General features: G+C 46.5%; 1 protein-coding gene across 2 annotated transcripts in view; it reads right to left on the reverse strand.

The window, feature by feature from the left end:
- The window catches only part of LOC139387956 (serine/threonine-protein kinase PAK 3), a 110,089-nt gene extending 91,530 nt beyond the window's left edge, over positions 1-18,559 (reverse strand). Inside the window, exon 1 of one of the 2 annotated variants that reach the window (XM_071134358.1) lies at positions 18,339-18,559. The gene's annotated coding sequence lies outside the window, so the exon portion shown is untranslated. The remainder of the gene's footprint in view (positions 1-18,338) is intronic. The other variant, XM_071134359.1, reaches the window with a different exon arrangement.
- Between the last annotated feature and the right edge of the window lie 2,062 nt (positions 18,560-20,621).

Here is a 20,621-nt window from a genome sequence, read left to right on the forward strand (position 1 = left end):
TCATTTCTCTCTGTGTTTTCAGATTTTTCTGTCAACTCACAGGTGGCTGTATCTCACTAGAGAAATCATCAGAACGAGGGAAACAGCGCCTGTCTGTCTCAGTATGTGTAGCCCATGAATCTGATGCTGTCTGGATCCAAAGAGTAGAACATTTTGCCACATTTGATTGATTGATGTCAGCAAGCGTTTGGCCAATCAGCGTTGAGCTGAGCTCAACTATGGGTTGTCCTGGTGCAGCAAAACACCCCCCAAGGAAGGCCTGTTTGGATTTGGCATCAGACCAATCAAATCACTTCCTTTGAAAAACATCATTTTCAGAAAAACATGTCTGTTTCTGGTTTGCTTTTGTTGATGTCCTGCAGTAGCTAGCTTGCTAAATCAGTTCTTTCCTAAACCATGGATGGAGATGGGGATTTGGACTTGTGGTTTTGACCTAATTCTCTGTACAGGCCAATTATTATGTTGCAGATTCTGATCCAACCATAAATTAATATGTTGTGCCACTGGCCTGAGATGATTACATTTCAATATGTAGCCTAGATGTAGCTTAGTAGGCTCACATTAACTAACTAGCAAACTTAGCTGGTTCATTGTTGCCCATGCAAGGAAGTCAGGCTAGCAAGCATTTTAGCTAGGTAGCCTATGACAACAAAAACGAAACGTGTACTGTATGACAGAGCCATAGACCGTATTGCCAACATGAAAGAGAGGAGGATGGTATTGGCATTCAGCTAGTTTACAAGTAGGGTGAGTCAACATTTTTTGTTTTACTTGTGTACACACACACACGCACACACACACACACACACACACACACACACACACACACACACACACACACACACACACACACACACACACACACACACACACACACACACACACGCACACACGCACACACACACACACACACACACACACACACACATATATATATCACTGATTTCTGTGTGTAACTCTTTGTATGCAATATTTGCTTTGTGGACTTCACTGGACAGATGATGCTCTCTGGTTTTTTGATGACACAAACCTATATGTAGTTGAATTTATTCACCACTGTTTGACTGTCTTTTTGTTGTCACTGCCTTAATGTATATTACAGTGACATATGAACGAACAGGTTATCGAGCAAACAACGCAATTATCACAACACAGGTTGTAGTATGGCTCTTTTACTGGCTTGGCTTCCTCAGTGATTTTACCCACACACCATTACTGGTGGTGGTAGGGAGGGGAAAAGGTCAAGTGTGAGTGTTAGTATACGTATTGTCTCTACACCCAGTGACCGTTCAACAATAATAAAACAATAATCATTCCTGGCATTTCTTCTGGGTCAGTAGTGTTATCTGTCCATGAGTAACACTGTAGACTCGTTGATACTGGTAATCACACAAACACAGCTGTTTGGGGAGGAGGCTTGCACTTACTGAGATCCAAAATACACAGAGGTATACATTGAGTGTGTGTGTATGTGTGTGTGTGCAGGCTTGCGTGTATTCGACTATGGCCATATGGTGCCTCTTTGAGGAGTGGGTTATTCTACAAATGTTGGAGTGCTCTTAGCACACTGTGAACCTACATGGTATTGTGGGATTGCCTATACAATTGGCTATGGTGCTCGTTTCACCGTAGCCACCCCAACCCCGATAGTGTGTGTGTTGATTGATAAAACAGACCTAGCTATTTGGCATGTGGACAAAACTCTTATATACTCTGCTCACATACCACGAACCCAGACCTGTGGCTCTTCGATATGTTCTATATGGGTTCAGGTGTCTGACTATAGGCCAAGAGACAGATGCTCCTTCTGAACAACAGGCCCAGAGGAAGAGTGCTTCCTAGAAGCGTCCTGTAGTAACCATCATCATCAGAGTTTAGTTTGAGCATCGTCCACAGACAGACGGCTTCAGGGACCACTCTGCTCTGCTCTGCTCTGTCTGTCTGTCTGTCTGTCTGTCTGTCTCAGGCTCCACTGACCTGTTGGAGAAGTCTGTCTCATAATAGTGTTAGTTTCAGATGATCAATGAGCTATTTTCAGGCAGCCCTGCTGAAACTCTAAATCTGCCCCTGAAAGTGAACATTGAGGATTTGAAAGTAATAATAATAATAATAATAATATGTGCGATTTAGCGGACACTTTTATCCAAAGCAACTTACATTCATGCGTGCCTACATTTTACGTACGGGTGGTCCAGGGAATCTAAACCACTATCCTGGCATTCCAAGCGCCAAGCTCTATCAACGGAGCTACAGAGGATATTACATATTTACATATTTCAACGTGTAAGTGTGTGAGTGTCCCCCCCCCCCCCCCTCCTCACCCCACCTCCCCCTCTCTCAGGCAAAATGGCCAGATGGCTCTCAAGCCTCCATGCTAATCCAGTACACAGACGTGGCTCTGACAGCACTGCAGCACTACAGCTCCACACACTACACTATAACACTGGAGTAGGCACACTTCTTAAGACTAGGCCACTTTACTACTACACTCGGACCAAAGCATACACCAATACTTCCCTCCTCCACTCTGGCAGAGCACATTGCCCACTGCCCAGCGGTCGTCTGCACCAAAGAGCTCTATTTTTTGGCCGGCGTTAGGCGGCACTGGCATTTTCCAGCTCTAACACCATGTTCGGCAATTACCTGTCTTATATCAGCTCGCTGGCGCTCAGATAGGCGGGGTGGAAATATTTGAGGTGTGTGCTTAAAAGCATGATTCGGGCCTCCCGGGTGGCGCAGTGGTCTAGGGCACTGCATCGCAGTGCTAGCTGTGCCACCAGAGACTCTGGGTTTGCGCCCAGGCTCTGTCGCAGCCGGCTGCGACCGGGAGGTCCATGGGGCGAAGCACAATTGGCCTAGCGTTGTCCGGGTTAGGGAGGGTTTCGCCGGTAGGGATATCCTTGTCTCATCACGCACTAGTGACTCCTGTGGCGGGCCGGGTGCAGTGCACACTATCCAGGTCGCCAGGTGCACGGTGTTTCCTCCGACACATTGGTGCGGCTGGCTTCTGGGTTGGATGCCCGCTGTGTTAAGAAGCAGTGCGGCTTGGTTGGGTTGTGTATCGGAGGACGCATGACTTTCAACCTTCGTCTCTCCCGAGTCCGTAAGGGAGTTGTAGCGGTGAGACAAGATAGTAACTACTAACAATTGGATACCATGAAATTGGGGAGAAAAGGGGAGAATTTTAAAAAAGCATGATTCATGGTGCTAATTTCAGGCAGCACTGATAGGGATATTTAAGACCAACTAATAGCTGGTTTTAGCATAACGCAGTTGGTTATGGCATGAGTTTAGACAGTGGAAACGCAGCCTATCCAGCTGTGATGCACACTGACCATATGAACCACATGAACATGGAACAAGAATAGCCTAATGTGCTTTTGGTGCCTGTATACTTTGCATTTAGAAACATAAAACACTCATGTTTTTTCCCATTAAATGTTATTTGAGTAAAAAACCTAGTATATTCTCTTCTCAATCAAGGCTTTCTTTTGTCTGCCCAATGCAACCGTGAAGTAGTCGAGACTGTTGATAAAGGGTTTGGCTCTTAGCCACCAAAGCTTTATTAAAATATCAAGTTTGAGAGGAGTAAAACAGGAGCTGACGGTTCTATTTGTGCATAGTAGGAAGGCCCACATTATTTTAGTCATGCAGGTCCCGTTTTGGAGGTGTGTAAAAACTCCTCCATGATGTAAGCAATGGGTCCATGCCCATCATGAAACAATAGATGAGAACCTTAGTGAATACTGGTGACCCTAATAACCTGTAAAAATGGCTTGTTTTCTGTTTCATATGTTAAAAACCCAAGCCCTGCCTTAAGCCTACTATAATGAAGGCTGGTTCAACAGCAATGACTGTCTTTTTATCCTTATTCATGATATCATTACATTTTACATACATACATTTATTGTTGTTGTTTTAAAAAAGCTGATTGCTTGCTTTAGGTAAAATATTATTACAACCAATCTGATTAGAATGATTCACCTCCCTGGTTTTATGGTGACAACGTCCGTGGCGCTCTAGCAATGCTACTTCTGGAGATGTGTGAACGCGATCTGATCTGTAAAATGGTTCTGATTATGCTCAGAAACCCTAGGCCTATTGGGGAGCAGTATAACGGTGGTTGGACATTCTCCCTTTCTCTTGAAATTGGATCTTCGTCCAACTACTGTGAAAAGTTTGGATGTGCGTAAACCCCTCCATAGTCTGTGTTGATTTAATATTACATGGCCATGAGGAGAACTTATGTTGCCTGTAAGTGTGACATTTCCTATTTAAAACAAGTTGCTGTTTCGTTTTGGTTAGAATTTGATTTGAATTATTTGTTCTCTTTTTAGGCTTTATCAATAGTCCATTTAATATTGCTTATTGACCATTTTTGGCATGTCCATGCTCAGCCATAATGCAATTTGCAGTAGGCTAGCCCCTATAAAACAGTGTGAAAACTATTAAAGCCATGCAATTATTTAGAACAATTTGGACTGCAAATGGTTAAAGTATTTAGCAAAGATAGGTCTACATTTTGTTATTTAGTTTATGTAAGCCATTTAACAAATTATAACAGACTAACATTGGAATTGATTCCAAGGCAATACATAAAAGATTGTAAATACACAGCTTGACGTAACCACGTCTTTCGCCATGGAGCTCGTTCTGATTGGCCAGTGAGGGGCCAAGCCTCGACACATCCACAAAGTGTTTATTCATCAACGGCAGGCAGCAAGTGCGATGATAACTGTGACAGTGTCAATAGCAAAAATATTTCTAACACACTACTGAACCTATAACGCTACCTCCTGCACATAGTTTGACCATTGTTTCAGGTTTGTTCAAATAGAGCCCAAAGTGTTCTAAGACCATGCAACATTACTATCCTAAGTAGACGAATGGAGGTCTATCTGTATGTAATATCACATTTCTGGTGGCCAGCTGACAAGCTGCAGGCAGAGACAAGGCGCTTGGTCTTCTGGAGCTTTTGTTAGGAGTTGGCTGAGGTGATGTAAGATAAGCCCCATGCGTTGGGTTACACACACCAACCAACCCCCATCCTGACCTCTCCTGAGGTAGTACAGCACACACAGTCAACACAAACAGCAGTGACTGACTGGACAAGCAGCCAGGCCACAACTAACCTGTTGGCTAGCTGGGACAAGCCTTTGTATGTTTATGAATATACTACCGCAAGCTAATATACTGTACACACAGCTTTTATTCTGATCTCATCTCTTATTTCACTCATATTAAGAGACAGAAACTATGACTTTTAAAAATCCACCTTTCCAGAAATAAGTCTCTAACTGTTGCCGCTTGTTATAGACCCCCCTCAGCCCCCAACTGTGTCCTGGACACCATATGTGAATTAATTGCCCCTCATTTATTTTAGGTGTTCGTACTGTTAGGTGACCTAAACTGGGATATGCTTAACACCCCAATGTCCTACAATCTAAGCTAGATGCCCTCAATCTCACACAAATGATCAAGGAACCTACCAGGTACAACCCTAAATCCGTAAACACGGGCACCCTAATAGATATCATCCTGACCAACCTGTCCTCTAAATACACCTCTGCTGTCTTCAACCAGGATCACTGCCTCATTGCCTGCGTCCGTAATGGGTCCGCGGTCAATCGACCACCCCTCATCACTGTCAAGCGCTCCCTAAAACACTTCAGCGAGCAGGCCTTTCTAATTGACCTGGCTAGGGTATCCTGGAAGGATATTGACCTCATTCCATCAGTAGAGGATGCTTGGTTATTCTTTAAAAGTGCTTTCCTCACCATCTTAAATAAGCATGCCCAATTTAAAATTTAAAAAATGTAGAACTAAGAACAGATATAGCCCTTGTTTCACTGCAGACTTGACTGCCCTTGACCAGCACAAAAACATCCTGTGGTGTACTGCATTAGCATCGAATAGCCCCCGCGATATATAACTTCTCAGGGAAGTTAGAAACCAATATACACAGGTAGTTAGGAAAACAAAGGCTAGCTTTCACAAACAGAAATTTGCATCCTGTAGCACAAAAAGTTCTGGGACACTGTAAAGTCCATGGAGAATAAGAGCACCACCTCCCAGCTACCCGTGGCACTGAGGCTAGGAAACACTGTCACCATTGATAAATCTACAATAATTGAGAATTTCAAAATGCATTTTTCTACGGCTGGCCATGCTTTCCACCTGGCAACCCCTACCCCGGTCAACAGCACTGCACCCCCCACAGCAACCCGCCCAAGTCTCCCCCACATCTCCTTCACCCAAATCCAGATAGCTGATGTTCTGAAAGAGCTGCAAAATCTGGACCCCTACAAATCAGCTGGGCTAGACAATCTGGACCCTCTCTTTCTAAAATTATTTGCAGCAATTGTTGCAACCCCTATTACTAGCCTGTTCTACCTCTCTTACATATTGTCTGAGATCCTCAAAGATTGGAAAGCTGCCACCATCATCCCCCTCTTCAAAGGGGGAGACACTCTAGACCCAAACTGTTACAGACCAATATCTATCCTACACTGCCTTTCTAAAGTCTTCAAAAGCCAAGTTAACAAACAGATCACCGACCATTTTGAATCCCACTGTACCTTCTCCGCTATGCAATCTGGTTTCAGAGCTGGTCATGGGTGCACCTCAGCCACGCTCAAGGTCCTAAACAATATCATAACTGCCATCGATAAAACGCAGTACTGTGCAGCCGTCTTCATCGACCTGGCCAAGGCTTTCGACTCTGTCAATCGCCGCATACTTATGGGCAAACTCAACAGCCTTGGATTCTCAAATGACTGCATCGCCTGGTTCACCAACTACTTCTCAGATAGAGTTCAGTGTGTCAAATAGGAGGGTCTGTTGTCCGGACCTCTGGCAGTCTCTATGGGGGTGCCACAGGGTTCAATTCTCAGGACGACTCTCTTCTCTGTATACATCAATGATGTCGCTCTTGCTGCTGGTGATTCTCTGATCAACCTCTACGCAGACGACACCATTCTGCATACTTCTGGCCCTTCTTTGGACACTATGTTAACAAACATCCAGACGAGCTTCAATGCCATACAACACTCCTTCCGTGGCCTCCAACCACTCTTAAATGCAAGTAAAACTAAATGCATGCTCTTCAACCGATCACTGCCCGCACCCGATAGCCCGTCCAGCATCAGTACTCTGGACGGTTCTGACCTAGGTGTCTGGTTAGATTGTAAACTCTCCTTCCAGACACACATTAAGCATCTCCAATCCAAAGTTAAATCTAGAATCGGCTTCCTATTTTGCAACAAAGCCTCCTTCACTTATGCTGCCAACCATACCCTCGTAAAACTGACTATCCTACCGATTCTTGACTTTGGCGATGTCATTTACAAAATAGCCTCCAACACTCTATTTAGCAAGTTGGATGTAGTCTATCACAGTGCCATCCATTCTGTCACCAAAGCCCTGTATACTACCCACCACTGCGACCTGTATGCTCTCGTTGGCTGGCCCTCGCTACCTATTCGTTGCCAAACTCACTTGCTCCAGGTCATCTATAAGTCTTTGCTAGGTAAAGCCCCACCTTATCTCAGCTTACTGGTCACCATAGCAACACCCACCTGTAGCACGTGCTCCAGCAGATATATTTCACTGGTCATCCCCAAAGCCAACTCCCCCTTTGGCTGCCTTTCCTTCCCGTTCTCTGCTGCAAATGACTGGAACAAATTGCAAAAATCACTGAAGCTGGAGACTTATATCTCCCTCACTAACTTTAAGCATCAACTGGCAGAGCAGCTTACCGATCATTGCACCTGTACACAGCCCATCTGTAAATAGCCCGCCCAACTACCTCATCCCCATATTGTTATTTTTTTTCTCCTTTGCATCCCAGTATCTTTACTTACACATCCTCTTCTGCACATCTATCACTCCAGTGTTAATGCTAAATTGTAATTATTTTGCCACTATGGCCTATTTATTGCCTTACCTCCCTAATCTTACTAGATTTACACACACTGTATATAGATTTCTCTATTGTGTTATTGACTGTACGTTTGTTTATCCCATTTGTAACTCTTCTGTTTGTCTCGCACTGCTTTGCTTCATCTTGGCAAGGTCGCAGTTTTAAATGAGAACTTGTTCTCAACTGGCCTACCTGGTTAAATAAAGGCGAAATATATATATATTTTTAAATAACTGACCACTAGTTTGTATATGTTCTATGTGTTGTCTATGTGATGGTTGCAGCGAGGGGCTACTGAAACAGCTGTGACACATGAGGAGCAAACAGTATGTGGTTAATGTGGACAGTCAGGCCTGAAGGTGTGAGGTGTCAATGAGGGTGAGACCCATGGAACTACATGCTGGAAGTGTTGTGAAAAGCCAGTCTCCTTTCTTTTGCCCCCATGAGCTTAACCACAGGTGTCCTGCAACCTCCTTATCCAATCCCAGGTGTTGCAACCTGAGTCAGAGAGTGGACCTTTGTATTCAGCTGCAACAGTGGGCCTTGATAGTCTGTTGTCAGGAGATGTTATGTTTATTTGGGTGGAGATTGTTACTGCTGCTCAGTGAGTACTGAGCTGGGTTTGAGCACAAAGCATTGACAGTCAGTGGACTCCTCTCCTCTACTGTCTTCTCTCCTCTCCTCTACTGCCCTCTTCTCTACTCTACTGTCCTCTCCTTTCCTCTACCTATCCTCTCCTCTACTCTACTGTCCTCTCCTCTACTCTACTGTCCTCTCCTTTCCTCTACTGCCCTCTTCTCTACTCTACTGTCCTCTCCTTTCCTCTACCTATCCTCTCCTCTACTCTACTGTCCTCTCCTTTCCTCTACCTATCCTCTCCTTTCCTCTACCTATCCTCTCCTCTACTCTACTGTCCTCTCCTTTCCTCTACTGCCCTCTCCTTTCCTCTACTGCCCTCTCCTTTCCTCTACTATCCTCTCCTCTACTATCCTCTACTCTACTATCTTCTCTCCTCTCCTCTACTGCCCTCTTCTCTACTCTACTGTCCTCTCCTTTCCTCTACCTATCCTCTCCTCTACTCTACTATCCTCTCCTCTACTATCCTCTACTCTACTGTCTTCTCTCCTCTTCTCTACTGTCCTCTCCTTTCCTCTACTATCTTCTACTCTACTATCCTCTCCTCTACTATCCTCTACTCTACTGTCTTCTCTCCTCTTCTCTACTGTCCTCTCCTTTCCTCTACTATCTTCTACTCTACTATCCTCTACTCTACTGTCTTCTCTCCTCTACTGCCCTCTTCTCTACTCTACTGTCCTCTCCTTTCCTCTACTATCTTCTACTCTACTATCCTCTACTCTACTGTCTTCTCTCCTCTCATCTACTGCCCTCTTCTCTCCTCTACTGTCCTCTCCTCTACTATCTTCTACTCTACTATCCTCTACTGTACTGTCTTCTCTCCTCTCCTCTACTGCCCTCTTCTCTACTGTCCTCTCCTCTCTTCTACTATCCTCTACTCTACTGTCCTCTCCTTTCCTCTACTATCTTCTACTCTACTATCCTCTACTCTACTGTCTTCTCTCCTCTCCTCTACTGCCCTCTTCTCTACTCTACTGTCCTCTCCTCTCCTATCCTCTCCTCTACTGCCCTCTTCTCTACTCTACTGTCCTCTCCTCTACTATCCTCTACTGTCCTATACTCTCCTCTACTGTCCTCTCTCCTCTCCGCTCCTCTCCTCTACTATCACCTCCTCTACTATCCTGTCCTCTACTGTCCTCTCCTCTACTGCCCTCTTCTCTACACTACTGTCCTCTACTCTACTGTCCTCTCCTTTCCTCTACTATCCTCTACTCTACTGTCTCCTCTCCTCTACTCTCCTCTCCTCTCCTATCCTCTACTATCCTCTACTGCCCTCTTCTCTACTCTACTGCCCTCTCCTCTACTATCCTCTACTCTACTGCCCTCTTCTCTACTCTCCTCTACTGCCCTCTTCTCTACTCTCCTCTACTGCCCTCTTCTCTACTCTCCTGTCCTCTCCTCTCCTCTGCTATCATCTCCTCTACTGCCCTCTTCTCTACTGCCCTCTTCTCTACTCTACTGTCCTCTCCTCTCCTCTACTATCCTCTACTATCCTCTTCTCTACTGTCCTCTCCTCTCCTCTACTATCCTCTCCTCTCCTCTACTATCCTCTTCTCTACTGTCCTCTCCTCTCCTCTACTATCCTCTTCTCTACTGTCCTCTCCTCTCCTCTACTATCCTCTCCTCTCCTCTACTATCCTCTCCTCTACTATCCTCTCCTCTCCTATCCACTTCTCTACTGTCCTCTCCTCTCCTCTACTGCCCTCTTCTCTACTCTACTGTCCTCTCCTCTCCTATCCTCTCCTCTACTGCCCTCTTCTCTACTCTACTGTCCTCTCCTCTACTATCCTCTACTCTACTCTCCTCTACTGTCCTCTCTCCTCTCCGCTCCTCTCCTCTACTATCCCCTCCTCTACTATCCTGTCCTCTACTGTCCTCTCCTCTACTGCCCTCTTCTCTACACTACTGTCCTCTACTCTACTGTCCTCTCCTTTCCTCTACTATCCTCTACTCTACTGTCTCCTCTCCTCTCCTCTCCTCTCCTCTACTCTACTATCCTCTACTATACTCTCCTCTACTGCCCTCTTCTCTACTCTACTGCCCTCTCCTCTACTATCCTCTACTCTACTGCCCTCTTCTCTACTCTCCTGCTCTCTTCTCTACGCTCCTGTCCTCTCCTCTCCTCTGCTATCCTCTCCTCTACTGCCCTCTTCTCTACTGCCCTCTCCTCTCCTCTACTATCCTCTCCTCTACTATCCTCTTCTCTACTGTCCTCTCCTCTCCTCTACTATCCTCTCCTCTCCTCTACTATCCTCTTCTCTACTGTCCTCTCCTCTACTATCCTCTTCTCTACTGTCCTCTCCTCTCCTCTACTATCCTCTCCTCTCCTCTACTATCCTCTTCTCTACTGTCCTCTCCTCTCCTCTACTATCCTCTCCTCTACTATCCTCTCCTCTACTATCCTCTCCTCTCCTCTCCTCTCCTCTACTATCCTCTCCTCTCCTCTACTATCCTCTTCTCTACTGTCCTCTCCTCTCCTCTCCTATCCTCTCCTCTACTGCCCTCTTCTCTACTCTACTGTCCTCTCCTCTACTATCCTCTACTCTACTCTCCTCTACTGTCCTCTCCTTTCCTCTACTATCCTCTACTCTACTGTCTCCTCTCCTCTACTCTCCTCTCCTCTCCTATCCTCTACTATCCTCTACTGCCCTCTTCTCTACTCTACTGCCCTCTCCTCTACTATCCTCTACTCTACTGCCCTCTTCTCTACTCTCCTCTACTGCCCTCTTCTCTACTCTCCTGTCCTCTCCTCTCCTCTGCTATCATCTCCTCTACTGCCCTCTTCTCTACTGCCCTCTTCTCTACTCTACTGTCCTCTCCTCTCCTCTACTATCCTCTACTATCCTCTTCTCTACTGTCCTCTCCTCTACTATCCTCTCCTCTCCTCTACTATCCTCTTCTCTACTGTCCTCTCCTCTCCTCTACTATCCTCTTCTCTACTGTCCTCTCCTCTCCTCTACTATCCTCTCCTCTCCTCTACTATCCTCTCCTCTACTATCCTCTCCTCTCCTCTACTATCCACTTCTCTACTGTCCTCTCCTCTCCTCTACTGCCCTCTTCTCTACTCTACTGTCCTCTCCTCTCCTATCCTCTCCTCTACTGCCCTCTTCTCTACTCTACTGTCCTCTCCTCTACTATCTTCTACTCTACTCTCCTCTACTGTCCTCTCTCCTCTCCGCTCCTCTCCTCTACTATCCCCTCCTCTACTATCCTGTCCTCTACTGTCCTCTCCTCTACTGCCCTCTTCTCTACACTACTGTCCTCTACTCTACTGTCCTCTCCTTTCCTCTACTATCCTCTACTCTACTGTCTCCTCTCCTCTCCTCTCCTCTCCTCTCCTCTCCTCTCCTCTCCTCTCCTCTCCTCTACTCTACTATCCTCTACTATCCTCTCCTCTACTGCCCTCTTCTCTACTCTACTGCCCTCTCCTCTACTATCCTCTACTCTACTGCCCTCTTCTCTACTGTCCTCTCCTCTCCTCTACTATCCTCTACTATCCTCTTCTCTACTGTCCTCTCCTCTACTATCCTCTCCTCTCCTCTACTATCCTCTTCTCTACTGTCCTCTCCTCTCCTCTACTATCCTCTTCTCTACTGTCCTCTCCTCTCCTCTACTATCCTCTCCTCTCCTCTACTATCCTCTCCTCTACTATCCTCTCCTCTCCTCTACTATCCACTTCTCTACTGTCCTCTCCTCTCCTCTACTGCCCTCTTCTCTACTCTACTGTCCTCTCCTCTCCTATCCTCTCCTCTACTGCCCTCTTCTCTACTCTACTGTCCTCTCCTCTACTATCTTCTACTCTACTCTCCTCTACTGTCCTCTCTCCTCTCCGCTCCTCTCCTCTACTATCCCCTCCTCTACTATCCTGTCCTCTACTGTCCTCTCCTCTACTGCCCTCTTCTCTACACTACTGTCCTCTACTCTACTGTCCTCTCCTTTCCTCTACTATCCTCTACTCTACTGTCTCCTCTCCTCTCCTCTCCTCTCCTCTCCTCTCCTCTCCTCTCCTCTCCTCTACTCTACTATCCTCTACTATCCTCTCCTCTACTGCCCTCTTCTCTACTCTACTGCCCTCTCCTCTACTATCCTCTACTCTACTGCCCTCTTCTCTACTCTCCTGCTCTCTTCTCTACGCTCCTGTCCTCTCCTCTCCTCTGCTATCCTCTCCTCTACTGCCCTCTTCTCTACTGCCCTCTCCTCTCCTCTACTATCCTCTCCTCTCCTCTACTATCCTCTTCTCTACTGTCCTCTCCTCTCCTCTACTATCCTCTCCTCTCCTCTACTATCCTCTTCTCTACTGTCCTCTCCTCTACTATCCTCTTCTCTACTGTCCTCTCCTCTCCTCTCCTCTACTATCCTCTCCTCTCCTCTACTATCCTCTTCTCTACTGTCCCCTCCTCTCCTCTACTATCCTCTCCTCTACTATCCTCTCCTCTACTATCCTCTCCTCTCCTCTCCTCTCCTCTACTATCCTCTCCTCTCCTCTACTATCCTCTTCTCTACTGTCCTCTCCTCTCCTCTCCTATCCTCTCCTCTACTGCCCTCTTCTCTACTCTACTGTCCTCTCCTCTACTATCCTCTACTCTACTCTCCTCTACTGTCCTCTCTCCTCTCCGCTCCTCTCCTCTACTATCCCCTCCTCTACTATCCTGTCCTCTACTGTCCTCTCCTCTACTGCCCTCTTCTCTACACTACTGTCCTCTACTCTACTGTCCTCTCCTTTCCTCTACTATCCTCTACTCTACTGTCTCCTCTCCTCTCCTCTCCTCTCCTCTCCTCTACTCTACTATCCTCTACTATCCTCTCCTCTACTGCCCTCTTCTCTACTCTCCTGCCCTCTCCTCTACTATCCTCTACTCTACTGCCCTCTTCTCTACTCTCCTGCTCTCTTCTCTACGCTCCTGTCCTCTCCTCTCCTCTGCTATCCTCTCCTCTACTGCCCTCTTCTCTACTGCCCTCTCCTCTCCTCTACTATCCTCTCCTCTCCTCTACTATCCTCTTCTCTACTGTCCTCTCCTCTACTATCCTCTTCTCTACTGTCCTCTCCTCTCCTCTACTATCCTCTCCTCTCCTCTACTATCCTCTTCTCTACTATCCTATCCTCTCCTCTACTATCCTCTCCTCTCCTCTACTATCCTCTCCTCTCCTCTACTATCCTCTTCTCTACTGTCCTCTCCTCTCCTCTACTATCCTCTTCTCTACTGTCCTCTCCTCTCCTCTACTATCCTCTCCTCTACTATCCTCTCCTCTACTATCCTCTCCTCTCCTCTACTATCCTATCCTCTCCTCTACTATCCTATCCTCTACTATCCTATCCTCTCCTCTACTATCCTATCCTCTCCTCTACTATCCTATCCTCTCCTCTACTATCCTCTCCTCTCCTCTCCTCTACTATCCTCTCCTCTACTATCCTCTCCTCTACTATCCTCTCCTGTCCTCTACTATCCTCTTCTCTACTGTCCTCTCCTCTCCTCTACTATCCTCTCCTCTACTATCCTATCCTCTCCTCTCCTCTACTATCCTCTCCTCTCCTCGACTATCCTCTCCTCTCCTCTACTATCCTCTCCTCTCCTCTACTATCCTCTCCTCTCCTCTACTATCCTCTCCTCTCCTCTACTATCCTCTCCTGTCCTCTACTATCCTCTTCTCTACTGTCCTCTCCTCTCCTCTACTATCCTCTCCTCTACTATCCTATCCTCTCCTCTCCTCTACTATCCTCTCCTCTCCTCGACTATCCTCTCCTCTACTATCCTCTCCTCTCCTCTACTATCCTCTCCTCTACTCTACTATCCTCTCCTCTCCTCTACTATCCTCTTCTCTACTGCCCTCTTCTCTACTCTACTGTCCTCTCCTCTCCTCTACTATCCTCTACTCTACTGCCCTCTTCTCTACTCTACTGTCCTCTCCTCTCCTCTACTATCCTCTCCTGCCCTCTTCTCTACTCTACTGTCCTCTCCTCTACTCTTCTTTACTGTCCTCTCTCCTCTCCTCTCCTATCCTCTCCTCTACTATCCTCTCCTCTACTGCCCTCTTCTCTACTCTACTGTATTCTCCTCTACTCTACTATCCTCTTCTCTGCTCTACTGTCCTCTCCTTTCCTCTACTATCCTCTACTCTACTATCTTCTCTCCTCTACTCTACTGCCCTCTTCTCTACTCAACTGTCCTCTCCTCTCCTCTACTATACTCTCCTGCCCTCTTCTCTACTCTACTGTCCTCTCTCCTCTCCTCTCCTCTACTATCCTCTCCTCTACTATCCTCTCCTGTACTGCCCTCTTCTCTACTCTACTGTCCTCTCCTCTACTCTTCTTTACTGTCCTCTCTACTATCCTCTCCTCTACTATCCTCTCCTCTCCTATCCTCTCCTCTATTGCCCTCTTCTCTACTCTACTGTCCTCTCCTCTACTATCCTCTACTCTACTGTCTTCTCTCCTCTCCTCTACTGCCCTCTTCTCTACTCTCCTCTCCTCAACTCTACTGTCCTCTCCTTTCCTCTACTATCCTCTACTCTACTGTCTCCTCTCCTCTCCTCTCCTCTCTCGACTACAGTCCTCTATTCTCCTCTACTGCCCTCTTTCCTCTCCTCTACTGTCCTCTCTCCTCTATTGTCTTTCTGCTCTACTGTTGTCTCCTTTCTCCTCTTCTCCTCTCCTCTACTGTCCTCTCCTCTCTCGACTACAGTCCTCTATTCTCCTCTACTGCCCTCTCTCCTCTCCTCTCCTCTCTCGTCCTCTCTCCTCCACGGTCCTCTCTCCTCTCCTCCACTGTCCTCTCCTCTACTGTCCTCTATTCTCCTCCACTCTCGTCTCATCTACTGTCCTCTCTCCTCTCCTCTACTGTCCTCTCATCTCCTCTACTGTCCTCTCCTCCACTGTCCTCGCTCTCATACTGTTCTCTCGCCTCTCCTGTCGTCTCCTCTCCTCTAATGTCTTCTCTCCTCTCCTCTCTCTTCTCCTCTACTGTCCTCTCTTATCCCCTACAGTCCTCTCTCCTCCTCTACTGTACCCTCTCCTCCTCTACTGTACCCTCTCCTCTCCTCTCCTCGGTCTGGTCATCCATCCATTTCCTTATCAAGCCCCCCTCTACACGGCCTCCCTCCTGTGGGGATAAGCCTCAGCAGCACCCCTCTCAGTTCTACTCATCAATTATTACGCCCCCACCTCACACTCACTGTCACACACACACACACACACACCAACGCGCGCGCGCATACGCACACACCCTCACCACTGTTTGGATGAGGAAAGCGGTGGTCTTGATTATCCAGATCTACACCAGTCCAACAGAAAATGATTAGCCATGGCTTCAGGACTAGGGTGGAATAGAAAGCACTGACTTACTAGATAGAGCCAGTGGGTCTTAACAGGCAACTCTATAATCAGTCAGAACATAGGGTACAAATCCATGAATATATTGCCTACAGGTATTGTATGGTAATCAAGGGTTCAGCGTAGCTCATTTTTCATACTCACAGCCCTTTAACCTTGAGTTCTTTTCAATAATGCCCATTATAGTCAGGCAGGTGGGAGTAAAACCCTAATCTCATACGTCTATGTGGATGAGCAGAGAGAGAGCTGGTGCATCCATAGATAATGCATGTGTCCTGTAAGGCCCAGTGTTCCAGACTGCCAACACAGTGAACGATGTGACAGAGCCAACTTCTGATCTTGGATCAGACACTGTGACTCCAGACAGACAATAAACACATATTCTCTGAAGGACTATTACACACAGCATCTCTTCCTGTCTTTCCTCCCTCTGCTACATGTCAAAAACACTGTCTGTCTGTCTGTCTGTCTGTCTGTCTGTCTGTCTGTCTGTCTGTCTGTCTGTCTGTCTGTCTGTCTGTCTGTCTGTCTGTCTGTCACCCAGCAACAACCTGAGGACCGTTATGATATAACAGGTCTTCAATTCCACTAGACTAGATAATACTGTCAATAAACTGCTGTTATAATCACAATGTTTCTATGGCTCTACATTGACAGATTAAAATAAAATAGAAAGGAATTAGAATGGGGAGCTGGATCTATGTTTCTATGCAATGAGAGTCCTTGCACCTTTCACACACACAGGATCCTCTCAATAGCTAAAGTGGTTCCTAGTTTTATGGGCCATGCTGATAGAAAATTTCAACAATGAGGAAATGTAAGGGCTAGAGGCTGTTTTAGTTCTGTGTCATCGTTGTGAGTGAAGAGTTGAGAGAGATGGAGCAGGTGTTGGGCTAGATGGGTGGATATTAATAGATATAACACTCCTGATGTCTGTATCAACACCACAGCTCAACACACACACGCACACACACACCACATCCCACACACACAGGGAACAACACCTTCCCCCACTCTATCACTCCTCCTCCATTCCCACATCCTCCTCTTCCCAGCTCCGCCATCACCCAGACACCGTCCCAGCATTCTTCTCCTACAGGGAACAGGTTTCCCAGAAGGCTGTGCTTCACACAAACATGGGGATGACTGTGCTACTAGGAAGAGGTGGAATCTCTCACTCGTCCTCTCAGCCCTACTCTATCCTACTCTGACGCCAGCGTGTAAATGAACAGTAGCCCAGTGTGATGGATAGAATGGTTGGATGACTGACCGACCCAATACCCCTCCCTCAGTGAGGCTGAGGCAGGATAACTCAGCTCCCACAGAAGCAGCCCCCACCCACACTCCCTCCCCGCCCCCATCCCCATCTCAGTCAGGTGACCAGACGCTGTATATCTCCCAGCTGGCAGGACGGCCATGAAAGCGCTCCACACATCCATGTTTAAACCAGGAGACAGAACGAGCCACTGCTCTCTGTGTCTGAATGTGGAGAGAGAAACAACATCTATCATTTCTTTAAAAACCTCCCTAAATAAAGTGGGTCCAGAGGCAGCATCCCATTGATAACAAAGGGCTGTCCCTGTGCACATAATAACCATCCATCACTCCCCATCCATTCCCAGCATCTACACCCCAGATCCATCACTCCCCATCCATTCCCAGCATCTACACCCCAGATCCATCACTCCCCATCCATTCCCAGCATCTACACCCCAGATCCATCACTCCCCATCCATCCCCAGCATCTACACCCCAGATCCATCACTATCCATCCATCCCCCGCATCTACACCCCAGATCCATCACTCCCCATCTATCCCCAGCATCTACACCCCAGATCCATCACTCCCCATCCATCCCCAGCATCTACACCCCAGATCCATCCATCCCCAGCATCTACACCCCAGATCCATCCATCCCCAGCATCTACACCCCAGATCCATCCATCCCCAGCATCTACACCCCAGATCCATCCGCCATCCGTCTCACACCTCACCACCCAAAATAGCATTGCCTCTTTTTGTTACTGTGTTACCACTGCAGCTGCTGCTCTGCTACAGGGCTGGCTCGCGCCCACACGCACATACACACACACATACACACACGGCCCTGACAAACGCCAATGATTCAGACTCTCACATCAACAAAGATGCTTTTTGTGAAACACAGGGGGTCCATAAAATCCAGGGAAGGATGGAGGGGACGGGGGTTGATAACATTGAGCTGGCCAGTAACGACATTTAAAACCAATCCACTGATGCAGGCATCCAATCTCTCTCTCTCTCTCCCTCTCACAGTGATAGGTAGATCAACACAGCTGCCGCCCCCCCTCCTCCTTCTCTCCAGCAGGGCAGAATGCAGGGAGGAAGAGAAAGAAGGCTACAAAGCACCCCCCACAGAACCCCCCTCCCTCTGCCATCCACATCCTCTATTGCAAACACAGACAAGGGATTACCTGAAATATGTCTTGACATTCTCTTGTTCGGTGTGTCGACTTTGGAACCAGTGTTCTGGTAGGTGCATCCTCAAATATACAGTCCTATTGACAGTTTACGTGCAGGACTGCCATTCTCTTGTCAGACCGGTTCCTGACCCCAAACTCAGTCTTGTTTGGCAGGCTGGATTCTTCACTGGCCGCTTACTGTTTCCTAGCCCATGATGTCATCCGCCCTGCTCAGTCCATTGGCTGGGAGGGTACATGTTAATGAAGGCAGCAGCTCTGGGGGAGGAGGCAGAGAGGGAGAGAGGCAGACAGAGTTGTTCTTTTGTTTGACAGACCAAACCAGCTCAGCGAGAGAGAGGAGGAAGGTTGGATTATATTTCCATATTTTTTTTTCTAACACTCTCATGTCTGAATGACTAAAATATTTTCCTCTTTCTTATTTTGCTAGTTATTACTTTAATCTGTCTATTACACTTAAAATGTTCAAATGCTATCAAGGCGTAACAGAAACATAATATGCAGTTACAGTTGCAGTTCTCATGACACGAATTAGACCTTTATTGATTAACACTCAGTTGGTAATAGTTCCACAATATCAGGTTGCATTTCAAATGGTCTCAATATCATGCTGCATAAATGTGTTGACTGTTTGTTTTACAGTTCGTGGACCCTGCCAGTCTTGTGGTGGAATATAACCATAGTGGACTGTAGTTGTCCCCTAGACGGAGGTACATATGCAGGATCTTAATTTGATCACCTTGTTGCAGGATAACTTTCTTGCAATGCAGGAAATTTAAAATGTTTAAGGTTAAGGTTGAAAAAGGCTTCTGTAGTTTGTAATTTCCACTTAGATATTTCAGACTTGATTTTCCCTTACGAAAAATCTATAAACCCCTATAAAAATGTCCATATTTATAATCAATAATAATTCACATTTCAAGCCGCTCCAGGATTATTTTCCTGCTGTAGCAAACTGGCTCAAATTAAGATCCTACATCTATAGGTACAACTAGAATTTACGGAAACACCAACAAAGTGTCTTAATAGGGCGTTGGGCCACCACCAGAACAACTTCAATGTGTCTTCGCATAGATTCTACAAGTGTCTGGAACTCTATTGGAGGGACGCGACATCATTCTTCAGTGAGAAATTCCATCATTTGGTGTTTTGTTGATGGTGGTGGAAGCTTAACTAGACTCTGATGGATGGATGCCATTTAGCAAAATCACATTAGTGGAAACCAACACTGTTCTCAGGGCAGGCGTGGTTGTAGCTAGATATTTTTGAGTCGCGTTAGGGATCATTTTGGCATTTTAGCTAACCCCAACCCTAAAATGTTTCCTAACCTTAACCTACGTCTCCTAACCTGCCACGTTAATTCTCTTAACCTGCTGCGTAAGTTCTCCTAACATGCTACGAAAAGTCACTTCTGCTAGTCAAAACCATCAGACCTGCCCTGGGAGCAGTGTGAGTATCCTTGAATGTGATACAGTTGCTATTTATCCCTCTCTGGCTTCCTGGAGGGGCGGTGACGACAAACCACAGACTCACTTAATTTGCCCTAATTTTCCTATGATGTCATCTTTTTCCCCTTGCTCACCTGTGATTGGCTGGCTGTCTCAGCATCTGCTCAGATCTCAAGGCTAGTTCTTCTGCCTGAGGTGGAGACCCATCTGAGGCATTCTGAATTATGGCTGGTTGTCGTGACAACCCATGTAATGTTGATTACTCGTTGGAGAATATGAACCTGTTCTTTGACAGTGTTCACTCAAATGTTCACTCAAATGGAGGATAGAGCCATGGAGGGGCACCTCTCCACCTTCTGATCCTTACGGAAACCCCCACTAGTGGGACATAATAGAACCTATTTAGAGGATCGCCTTATCATTTATACTCATTATTGTGGACGTGAAGGAGAAATTATGATTTTGTCAAAATATTTTAATATCAGAATCCCAGAAATGTTGAGATGTCTCATAAGAATAAATAATAATGATTCTAGAAAACAAAAACACTGCATGGTAAAATAGGCTGAGGTTTATATTTGACTTCACAATATGATGTCACATATAGGCTGCAGCGGGATAGATCCATACCTATATCCATGACTTACCAAAAGGGACTCTAAATATACTGAGAAGAGCATTTCTTTTCAAAGTCTGCTTCGTTTCTAAGGCCTTGGTGATTGATTTTTGTAGATAATTAAGGCAAATAGCTGAGAGCTTTCTATGGAGAATGAGCCCATTCATCCTACTAACACTGAGATACACAAACACAGGCAAAACACTGGTGACA

The sequence above is a fragment of the Oncorhynchus clarkii genome, chromosome 29, assembly GCF_045791955.1.
Source record: "Oncorhynchus clarkii lewisi isolate Uvic-CL-2024 chromosome 29, UVic_Ocla_1.0, whole genome shotgun sequence".
In the NCBI taxonomy this organism is placed as follows: domain Eukaryota; kingdom Metazoa; phylum Chordata; class Actinopteri; order Salmoniformes; family Salmonidae; genus Oncorhynchus; species Oncorhynchus clarkii.